General features: G+C 39.4%; 1 non-coding gene across 1 annotated transcript; it reads right to left on the reverse strand.

Moving 5' to 3' along the window:
• Positions 1-6,337: 6,337 nt before the first annotated feature.
• LOC133069788 (U6 spliceosomal RNA) lies at positions 6,338-6,442 on the reverse strand. Its single transcript, XR_009696002.1, has one exon. It is a non-coding gene; the product is annotated as a U6 spliceosomal RNA (small nuclear RNA).
• Between the last annotated feature and the right edge of the window lie 5,796 nt (positions 6,443-12,238).

The raw sequence follows: 12,238 nt of genomic DNA on the forward strand, positions 1-12,238 counted from the left end.
AAGACTGAATGGTTAAGGAAGCAAATGTGATCAGTACATTTCTTCCTAAAATACTTTAAGATTCATAAACTCTTTTGAAGCACAAGAATATTCCAAAGGGTTCTTTCTTCATCTCCAATCCAGATTGGATTGAGAACATCCAAGAAGGCAATATTGATTCTTTTTCTGGGGCAAAAAAGACATCTGTTGTTGATTCATCAGTTAATCTATTCTTCGAGTCAACAGCTACATAGTGAACACTTACCATCTACTATCTATGAGGAGTTCTTCTAGTGCTAGAAGGTATTGTAGTGAATAATAGACAATACCTCTGCCTACTTTGGGCTAGTTGAGATGAGTGGCTGCTTGAGGGGAGAAAGAAAATTGGGTGGTTGCCCATTTCAATTTTTATAAATTTTGTTGCTGTAAATATTCTTCTATGTAGCTTTCGGTGAAACATTATACATATATACATATACATCTCTTTGGGGATTATAATTAGAAAGAAATATTTAGGATTGTGGAGAAGATACATATTTGGCTCCAGTCAAAGGTAAGATGTTCAGAAAGTTCCTCTTCAGTGATGTCACATTAGTAGCTTGGGATTGGCTCTCAGGGGAGCATTTGCATCACAGGCAATGCTAGAATCCAGCACCCCCTTTCCCAGTGCTGTCCAGTGCTCTCCTGAGAATCAGGTGTTCAACATTTACTGGCATTCCCCTCGCTTTAGTAGTTATTTTCTTATCGTTTTCCAAATTTGTATTTACCAGCTTACCAGTTTATACTCCTGTCAACAACATAAAAGAATTCGTGTTGTTCTATATTCTCACCACCATTTATTATTTTGATTTTTAATTTTAGCCATCCTGGTGGGTACGAAATAGAATGCCACTTTGAGTTTAATGGCACTTGGGAAAGTTTTAGGTTATTTAAATTAGCCTGCTATGTGGATTTGTGAACATAGACATAACTTTAGCAGGCAGATGTTTCTCAATGAAAACTGGAACAGCTGAACAAAGCATTGCACGAATAAAATTGCCTAAAATTCATGCTACAAGAGAAATGCTTTTCTTCTACAGAAGACTAGAAATTCCCCCTATGTTAGATAATTCTCATCCTTTTAGAAGGATTTGAAATTTCATTTTAAACTTTCTCACTACTTCTTTTAGTTAGAAATGTCTGGATTTTGATACCAAATGAAATTTACCAATGCCCTTTAAAAAAAAAAAAGACATTGCGTGATATCAATATAAAAGATGAATTTCTTCTTGACTCCTACTTGTGTGGTCCAGTGGGATGACAGATGGTCTGAACAACAATGAGGTATTGGCTCTAACACCACATCAACTTCTTCATGGGTGTTTTGGGGTTGGGGGGGTGGTTGCATTTCTGTCTATGTCACAACTGCAAGCAGTCTTCTCACTGGTGATTTGTGGTGATTGCTCCAGCCTCTTTAGCTTTATCTAAGTTATATGTTCTTCCACACGAAGCGACTGACTGATGGTGGCAGAGTTTAAAATAACTCAGTGCATTTGGATTTGAAAAGTTAAAAACTCTTTTAAGCTAAAGCAGCGTTTGCTACTATATTTGAAAATGATCTATCTACCCAGTCGGACAAGCACAGCATATGCTTTTTGGTACATCTATTATTTCTTTCTTAATTTGGTAACGGCAAGTAAATGAGGGGATATAGGAATATATAAATACACACATTTTCAAAGAAGGGACACATTCTACAAAACACTGCAGATATTATATCCGAGAAAGAATTTGAATGCCATGCGGATATGAAAAGTGGAAGTGGCGTGGATGGAAATGAGTCCCAAGATACTGGTGATATAATAAAAAAGATACTGAGGAAGAACGTATGGGAAACTCCATATGGTGATTCTGGATCTTGCCACTTTGGGGGGCCACCTTTAATTTATCCTTTGTCCTAAAATGTTTTGCTTATCACATTATGTTGTATAAAGAAAACTGTTGGACACCTGTGTTCACAGAAGAAACCAACCACAAAAGCCTGTACTGACTTGGCTGCGCCATCTTTGCAAACACTTGTGCGTTTAGGAAAGTAAACAATTATTTACACGGAATTCTTAAAGGTCCGTCTGGTCAAGGCTATGGTTTTTCCAGTGGTCATGTATGGATGTGAGAGTTGGACTGTGAAGAAAGCTGAGTGCCAAAAAATTGATGCTTTTGAACTGTGGTGTTGGAGAAGACTCTTGAGAATCCCTTGGACTGCAAGGAGATCCAACCAGTCCATCCTAAAGGAGATCAGTCCTGGGTGTTCATTGGAAGGACTGATGCTGAAGGTGCAACTCTAGTACTTTGGCCACCTCATGAGAAGAGCTGACTCATTGGAAAAGACCCTGATGCTGGGAGGGATTGGGGGCAGGAGGAGAAGGGGACGACAGAGAATGAGATGGCTGGATGGCATCACCGACTCGATGGGCATGAGTTTGAGTAAACTCTGGGAGTTGGTGATGGACAGGGGGGCCTGGCATGCTGCAATTCATGGGGTCGCAAAGAGTTGGACACGACTGAGCGAATGAACTAAACTGAACTGAACTTAGGGATTTTAAAGCAGATGGGATGTGTCGATGGTTTGAATCCAGAAAGAGATTTCAGAGGTGAAGTGTAAATGAGTGTGATGGTGTAGTTCGGAAATTCTGAGATCGGGAGGAGGTGAGGGTGACAGGGGACAGTGTTATCAAAGCTTCTACCAGTAATTCCGTACCTCGACTTGTGTCCGATTTTTTCCTATCTTTGTCTCTCTTCACATTCTATCTTTCACTTGTCTCTTGGGCCCCATCCTTGCTTCTCAACCATAACCCTCTCTCCCTGGACCGTTCACAATCCTATCAGAACACAGAGATGCTCTGATGCTTCCTGTCTTTGGGACAGAAATCTCAAACCCTCTAAGTTTCCCCCACCAACACCCCCTTCTTAGCTGAATGTGAGAGAGACAGAGATGTGAGGGTCTGTTTCCCTGCTGGCTTTCTCTCCTCCTCATCCTAGCAGGAGCCTTGATGCTTGCTCTTCTGTACTATTCTCTGAACTTAGCTACAGTGAGTGACACCAGTCACGTAGAGGCTGCCAAGTCACCAGACACCTTCCGCCCTCGTTTTCCTCTCTTCCCCAGTTCATCCTTCCTTCTCTTTTCTCTGTTTGCCTGGCTCCAGCCACAGTCGTCTTCTCTTAGATCTTTGAACAAGTCTAGCTCTCTCCCTCCTCAGAGCGTATGCACTGCTTTCATCTTGGCAGGAGAGGACTTCTCTCCACTCTGCATGATTTCTCACTCTTAGGTCTGAGCTTTCATGTCATCTTCTCAGAGTTGCCTCCCCTAATAATTTTGTTTAAACTCATCCCCTCAGTGTTTCTCTCTCTTAGCTACTTGTTTCTAGATTGCATTTACGAGATGCTTTACATATTTGTGTATTTATGGTCAGGTGCTTGCTTATCATTTTCGCCATCTTCCTTATTAGAATATAAACTCCATAAAGACAGGAATTTATATTCTAGGGACCAGGAACCATACCTATGCATTGTTCACAGTAGTATCTTTGTTACCTAGAACTGTGCTAGGTAGTATCTATGAATGAGTAAAAATTGAACCAAATTGATTACAGTTCATATTATTACTATGTTTTCAATCCAAAAATTATGTTGTTTTGAATTCAAATAATTAAATGAAAGAGGATAGTATCAAGTATGTTCTGTGTGTGTTCGGTCGCTAAGTCGTGTCTGACTCTTTGCAACCCCATGAACTCTAGCGTGCCAGGGTTCCCTGTCCTTCCCCATCTCCCGGAGTTTGCTCAAGCTCATGTCCATTGAGTTGGTGCGTTTTTTAAGAGTTTCATTTTTCATATATATGATACTTCTATAAATAAATTAACCTTTCAAAGAATTTTCATCCAAAAAATTTAGGTAACATTTTAAAAGCTTTGGATTTCATCATAACACCCCACTTAACGAAATCTGAGTGCATTCAATTTAAGTAAAAGTGTGTGCCTTTGTGCACTGTGAAAGCTGCTAATGGTCCTCATCCTCAAATCCACTCCTCTCCACTGGGTGACTTTGAGTTCTGCCTTCCTTCTGAGCTTTAATGTCATATGATTTGGGTCACTCCCCTTAGTCTTGTTAGCTTCCACTTCCCAGTGTAATTGCAGCCAGAAGTGCAGGATAATTTGAATGCTTTTGACAGGAATAGCTTTGGATAATCTTTTATTAATGTAATTAGCTTGGCTTAATTAAGGGTCAAACCTGAGGGGCTTCTCCAACCATTGCTATTCTATACCCTGCTTTCAATGCTTTTAGTCTTACCCAGGGAACTTCCATTCCAGGACAGATAAATCCCAGCAGGACGTTCTGACCTGGTTCTGTCCCCAGAACACACAAACAGATAAATTCAATTCAGCTCCATGGTCCTGTTTTTGACTAGTTAATCTTTTCCAAGGCTGCATTGCAGAGACATTACTTCTGTGCTGTTTTCACTTTATTTTCTCTTCTTAACTCCCGCTTCTCTTTTTCAACACTAAAATCGAAGGATTATCTTCCAAAAGCTATTGATAACTACATATATGTCTGAGAAGAGTGGCAAATCCTGATAGGGACATAGGTTTTCCATTATTCCTTTCCTTCAGAAGACAAAGTCTTACTAGGTATTATTGCTTCATACTGCTGTGTCACCTTCTGCTGTACAGAAAAACACATCATCCACACATACACATATATCCCCTCTTTTTTGGATTTCCTTCCCAGTTAGGTCATCACAGAGTTCCCTGAGCTATACAGTAGGTCTTCATTAGTTATCTATTTTAAACACTGTAGTGTATACATGTCAATCCCAATCTCCCAGTTCATCCCCCTTTCCCCTTTGGCATCCATATGAATATTCTCTACATCTGTGTCTCTATTTCTGTTTTGCAGATGGGCTCATCTGTACCATTTTTCTAGATCCCACATATATGCATTAATATATTTTTTTCTCTTTTTGACTTCCCTCTGTAAGACAGTCTCTAGGTCATCCACATCTCTGCAAAGGACACAAGTCATTCTTTTTTATGGCCGAGTAATATTCCATTATACCACATCTTCTTTATTGACTCGTGTTGATAGACATATAGATTGCTTCCATGTCCTGGCTATTGCAAATAGTGCTGCAATAAACATTAGGGAGCACATATCTTTTATTTTTTTTCTCATTAATTCCCATTTTATTTATTATTTACTTTATTATTATTATTATTTTTAAAGATTCCCAGTTTTATTAAATTAGAGGAGCCAGGATCTTTACAAAGCAGATTGTGGGGCTTCTGAGAAGTGTCTGGGGAAGAGCAGGTCTGTGGGGGTTTTTTTTTCTTTTTTTCCCAATTATTTTTATTAGTTGGAGGCTAATTACTTTAAAATATTGGAGTGGTTTTTGCCATACATTGACATGAATCAGCCATGGATTTACATGTATTCCCCATCCTGAACCCCCCCTCCCACCTCCCTTCCCATCCCATCCCTCTGGGTCTTCCCAGTGCACCGGGCCCGAGCACTTGTCTCATGCATCCAGCCTGGACTGGCGATCTGTTTCACACTTGACAATATACATGTTTCGATGCTGTTCTCTCAGATCATCCCACCCTCGCCTTCTCCCATAGAGCCCAAAAGTCTGTTTTATACATCTCTTTTTCTGTCTTGCATATAGGGTTATCGTTACCATCTTTCTAAATTCCATATATGCATTAGTATACTGTGTTGGTGTTTTTCTTTCTGGCTTACTTCACTCTGTATAATGGGCTCCAGTTTCATCCATCTCATTAGAACTGATTCAAATGTATTCTTTTTAATAGCTGAGTAACATTCCATTGTGTATATGTACCACAGCTTTCTTATCCATTCGTCTGCTGATGGGCATCTAGGTTGCTTCCATGTCCTGGCTATTATAAACAGTGCTGCGATGAACATTGGGGTACACATGTCTCTTTCAGATCTGGTTTCCTCGGTGTGTATGCCCAGGAGTGGGATTGCTGGGTCATATGGCAGTTCTATTTCCAGTTTTTTAAAGGAATCTCCACACTGTTTTCCATAGCGGCTGTACTAGTTTGCATTCCCATCAACTGTGTAAGAGGGTTCCCTTTTCTCCACACCCTCTCCAGCATTTATTGCTTGTAGACTTTTGGATAGCAGTCATCCTGACTGACGTGTAATGGTACCTCATTGAGGTTTTGATTTGCATTTCTCTGATAATGAGTGATGTTGAGCATCTTTTCATGTGTTTGTTAGCCATCTATATGTCTTCTTTGGAGAAATGTCTGTTTAGATCTTTGGCCATTTTTTGATTGGGTCATTTATTTTTCTGGAATTGAGCAAAAATATGGAACGCTTCACGAATTTGCATGTCATCCTTGTGCAGGGGCCATGCTAATCTTCTCTGTATCGTTCCAATTCTAGTTTATGTTCTGCCGAAGCAAGCACAGGGAGCACATATCTTTTAGAATCATAGTTTTCTCTGGGAGTGGGGTTCCTGGGTCATATGGTACCTCTATTTTCAATTTTTTTTAAGGAACCTCCATACTGTTCTCCATAGTGGCTTTATCAATTTACATTCCCACCAACAGTGTAAGAGGGTTCCCTTTTCTCCTCATCCTCTCCACCATTTATTGTTTGTAGGTTTTTTGATGATGGCCATTTTAACTGGTGTGAGGTGACACCACATTGTAGTTTTGATGTGCATTTCTCAAATTACCAATGGCATTTTTCACAGAATTAGAACAAAAAATTTTTAGTTTGTTATGAAAACACAAAAGCCCCCCCCCCCCCCAAAGCAACCTTGAAAATGTTCTGATTTCATTCTTTCACATGTAGCTGTCCAGTTTTCCCAGTACTACTTGTTGAAGAGTGTGTCTTCTCCATTGCATGTTCTTGCCTTCTTCATCATAGATTAATTGACCATAGGCGTCTGGGTCTATTTATGGGCCTTCTATCCTGTTCCATTGATCTATGTCTTTAGTTTTTGTGACAGTAGCATATACTGTCTTAATTACGGTAGCCCTTAGTATAGTCTGAAGTCAGGGAGACTTCAGACTATACTCTATTTTTCCTTCTCAAGATTGCTTTGGCTATTTGGAGTCTTTTGTGCTTCCATACAAATTTTAAGCTTTTTTGTTCTAGATCTGTTTTTTTTTTAAATGCCACTGGTATTTTGATAAAGATTACATTGCATAATACATGCACATGAATCAAATAACTAAAATTATATTTCAAGAATTTTGTCCTAATTTTTATTACTCCTGATTGCCTTTTCTCATAGGAAATTTTTTTTTTTCCTTTTTCCATGGGAAATCAAATTCCACTTTCTTCTTTTAGTTGCTTTTTAAAAAATATTACCCTTTTTTATCAAACACCCCTAAGTGCAACTTCAGAGCCAGACAACCTCACTTGCCTCCAGAGTCTGACTACTAGTTTCTGTCATCTCTGCAGGAACCAGCTCTGCCTGGGGTTCTAGGTCACTTCCCTGAGTCGTGGGCAAACAGGCTCTCACGTCCAGTCCACCTCCTACCTCCTATGCCTCTTACCTCACATGAAGACTTCCCTATTGGCACTGAGGTGTCAGCTGGCACACTTGGTGACTGTCTGCCTAACTTAATGTGAAGTGAACCTTTCACCAGCGAGATATGGAAGCTGGTGATTGTCTTCCTCCCTCTGTTATTGTTGTTTAGTTGCTAGGTCGTGTCTGACTCTTCTGCAACCCCATCGACTGTAGCCCACCAGGCTCCTCTGTCCACGGGATTTTCCAGGCAAGAATACTGGAGTAGGTTGCCATTTCCTCCTCCAGGGGATCTTCCCGATCCAGGGATTGAACCCGAGTCCCCTGCATTGGCAGGTGGATTCTTTACCACTGAACCTCCAGGGAAACCTCCTTCTTCCCTGGATTCCCACCAGAATGGGCTGTCTCCAGTCACGGTCATTTATATGGCCTCTCACTGGATGTTCTTGTGAGAGTGAACCACTGGTTGTGCTTGACGAGAGAGGCTGATCTGGTTTACACCTTGGCAACCACCCTTCATTAGCGCCCTCATTTCCCCGTTTATCCTTCTCTGTCCCTAATAAAGGAGCAGCTTGTCTGCCTTTGCCTCAGGGTCTGCCTTCTGAGGAACCCAGGTCAAAACTCTGTATTTCTAAACAAGTTGTTCAAAGTCATCTCTCTTGATTTTTCAATTTAAGACATTATCAATTGACTTTCTTCATGAAAGATGAAGACTTAGCGGTTTTACATTTTCATTCACCACCCAATACTTTTTTCTCTCCCTATTCCCTCTACCCCTGGAGAAGGAAATGGCAACCCACTCCAGTATTCGTGCCTGGGGAATCACATGGACTGAGGAGCCTGGCGGGCTACAGTTCTTGGGGCCACAGAGTTGGACACGACTGAGCAACTAAACCTATCCCCTCTACTGGATTCCTCGGTGGCTCAGGGGTAAAAAAAATTTGCCTGCTACTAGAGCCCAACACTAACTCTATAAATATCCTGTTTACATACATAATTTTCATAACCACTTTATAATGTTGCTATTACCATCACCACGTAGCAAAGACACCGATGTGTTGACAGGTTGAGTGGCTTAGCAGAGGTTACACAGTCGGGTGATTTCTAATTGGTTACCTTTCATATTCATGTGAGATTCTCGCACAGTGAATCCAGGGAAGTTTACATAATCTAAACGTCCTTGGTGAGAGCTGAAACACATTTATAATCACACTCTACCAAATACCTAAGTCTTTTAGGAAGTTGCTTTTGGCTAAATGTTGACGGGATCATAAACCTCACGGTCTTATGAAAGCACTCAAGGGCTACACATTTTTTAAAAATTTCATTTCTTGTGGAAAAAAGAAAATGTTCTTAGTTGTACTCTGTTGCTGACTTTTAACCCAGGAGTAAGAGATGCCTTTCTCTGTGAAACAGAGCAGGACAATTTCATTTGTTTTTCCCTGAGGGGTTGGCTATTGGGGCTAATTTCTGTGGTAAGCTGACTCAGGGTCAGGTAATGTCAGGAGTGCAAAAGCCAACAGAACCTTGGACAGGGAGAAGAAAGGCTGGGATCAGGTGGGAACCATAAAGATAATACCTGTCCGGGGTCAGACCCTGGTGACACGGGGTTAACTGATCAGTTAGAGCAGGATTCAGGTTCTATACATCAGGTTGGGTCAAAATTTGGTTAATGAAGCTGAAGTCCTAATTGGAGATAAAAAGTTTAAGCTGTGGAAGCCGCAAAAGTCACCTTTAATGAAAGTGAACACATGCTGGGCTTCCCTGGTAGCTCGCTGGTAAATAACCCTCCTGCCAATGCAGGAGACATGGGAGATGCAGGTTCGATTCCTGGGTCAGGAAGATTCCCTGGAGAAGGAAATGACTCTCCACTCCAGTATTCTTGCCTGGAGAAGTCCATGGACAGAGGAGCCTGGGGGGCTACAGTCCATGGGGTTGCAAACAGTCAGACACGACTGAGTGAGTGACCACCACCACCTGCAGCTAAATGCCAGTGGAGGGGGAAAAAGTTTCATACCACAGTTCTGCCTAGTCACTATATGACCGAAACCCCAAAACAGGATACGTCGTTGCCCAACTCCTACTATATTTATAATTTTTCTCCTCAAATTCCTACATCAACTTGCTTTAAACTACATTAATGCTCCTCAATTTATTTCATCATCAGTAACTCTTTTACACTTTCTTTTTGTGCTCAGTGGTGCATTATGGAGTAAAAATGCATAACTAAGAATGCAAACTCTTTAAAATCAAAACCACCATAAACATTAGTAATGCCCAGCTGAGCTAAAATAACTAATGAGCCACGAACAAGTTCCTCTGATCTCCCCCAGCCATTACACATACACTGACTTGATAAACCTTCACATTACTCCATTTTAAAGAGAAACATGTTCATGTTATCTAACAAGTTTAAAAAAGAAAAATCAATGCTATTACCACCCTTTCATCTTTAACACTGTAAGCTGCATGATGGCAGTTCTGTGAACACACATTACCATGTTCTTTCACAGTGAATGCTGTATGACCCAATGTACATCCACTTGGATTTTTTTGGCAAATGAAGCCCAATAAAATATCCCAATGTGATAAATAGATCTGTCACATGTCTTCTGTTTCTTATGGTCTCAGCCTTATTCATATCAGTTTCATGATATAAATCAACATTCTCTAGATGAGGGTGAATTATAAACTATAAGTAATTCTATGCCAAAGGATCTACAAATAATTATGAGGCAGACTCAACAGCACAGCCTTCGCCAGGGCTAATTTTACTGTTTTTCTGTGGTCATTTAAGAAAACTGACAGGGAAAGTCTTCTAACCAACCATAAATGCTGATCATTATACAACTAAATATAAAAGTAAAGTGTTTTAGAGAATGAGAGAAAAAAAGCTTATTTGGCAATATGCCGTTACTTATATACTAGCACCTCTGAGCCCTAAAACAAATTCAACATTTACAACTCATGCTACATCTATTTTAGTTAGGTGAAAGCTCACCCAAGAGCAGAGGTTCAAAGGAACAGGGAGCAGAATAAAATACATATTTAGTGGGCATTTATGAATTGGATGGAAATTAAGTTTGAATATGGCCCATTAAACTCTTCATTAAAGACATTCTGCTGCAGAAGATTCACACATTACTGGCCCCACCGATATGATGCTCCTGCTAATGATTTGATTATGTGGGAGTAGAGTTTTTTTGAAACTTTAAAAGTCGGGATGCTCAAACTGTAAAGATAATGTAATTTATCAAGATACACTCTTAATTCTATTACAACAAGGATATAAGAAACGTGACCATAACCAAGCTGCAAGTTCAGCCAGGCACATAGATTATTATCTTTATGAAGAACTATGAGTTGCTGTATTATTTAACTTATTAACAGAAAAGGTGACTATAAATGTACTTAGTTTTCAAAGTGGAAACTTATATTGCATTTATTTCCCAAGCAGAGGAATACTATGCCTGAAAAAAATCTCATCAATCATTTCATCCAAAGACTTTCATCATCTATATCCTACCCCACACTACAGTTTTTGTCTTCTTGACTGAATGTGATTTTTCTGTCTTCTTGGTTGGGGGAGAGAGACAGAGAGAGTGTGTGTGTGTGGGCGGGGGGGGGGGGGGAATGAGTAGTGTTACAGCACTACAGAACGTTTTATTCACAATTAAACCTGAGACTTAAAATCCACTGAAATTAAATCAGAATGAGTAGAACACTTTATCAGGTTTCGACTTAAACTCTATTCAAGAACCACTTTGCTTGAGAAAGAAAAAAATTGATGGATAATCACTTATAGTGCCTACACCATGTACATCAACTACATTATATGTGAAGCACTATAATCAAACATGGAGGTTAAGTAACTTTTAGTAAATTTAAAGTGGATAGAAATGGAATTCAATGGCAAAATTCTGAGAGTAGGTCATTTACTAAAATTTGACATAGCATCACCCCACTTTTTGAACTTCGGCAATAAAACTAGTTTTATTTCATTAACTTTACTCACTTAAATGGCACACATTTATAACTCCCAAGATATTCTTATAAACACTACCTAAAATAATACATAAAAAAACAAACAGACCAATAACCTGGAAGTGTTATCACCTATTATCCCTTTACTAAATATAATTCTTTATACATCTATTATACATTTAAATTTTTTTTCTTAATTATTCCAACATGTTAACGTAGAAACTGTGCTGGGGTCTTGAGTCGGCAATGAGTTGGCAATGTGGCAATGAGCTGCCCAGAACACATAGCAAGTGGCATTTCAAAATTTCTAATCCAATTCTTAAGTCAAATTCAGTCATTTCTGCCCTTTTTATTTCTAAAGTTAATATACCATGGTTAGAGTAGTCTGTTCCACATCAAATCCAACTGAATAATAAAAGCTCAGTCATATAATATTAAGGTTAATGTGATTATTTTTCATGGTTAATTTTGACCAGCTTTTGTAAAGAATGCATTTGTAATATAAAATATACCACTGGTCTTAAAAAATTTTATAAACTAATTTATAAATTAGTAAGACTCATAGAACAGTTATCTGGAAGAGTGGCAATTTATTTCTGGCCACATATGTATACCCCATCATCACTGTTTCTATTATTAATACCAATAAAATAGAATTGCTATGTAGTAAGAAATATGGCAACTAAATACCCCCCTCCCCACCTTCCAAAAAAAGAACAATGTCATCACTTTAATTTT

Source organism: Dama dama, chromosome 14 (genome assembly GCF_033118175.1).
Source record: "Dama dama isolate Ldn47 chromosome 14, ASM3311817v1, whole genome shotgun sequence".
NCBI classification, from domain to species: Eukaryota; Metazoa; Chordata; class Mammalia; order Artiodactyla; family Cervidae; genus Dama; species Dama dama.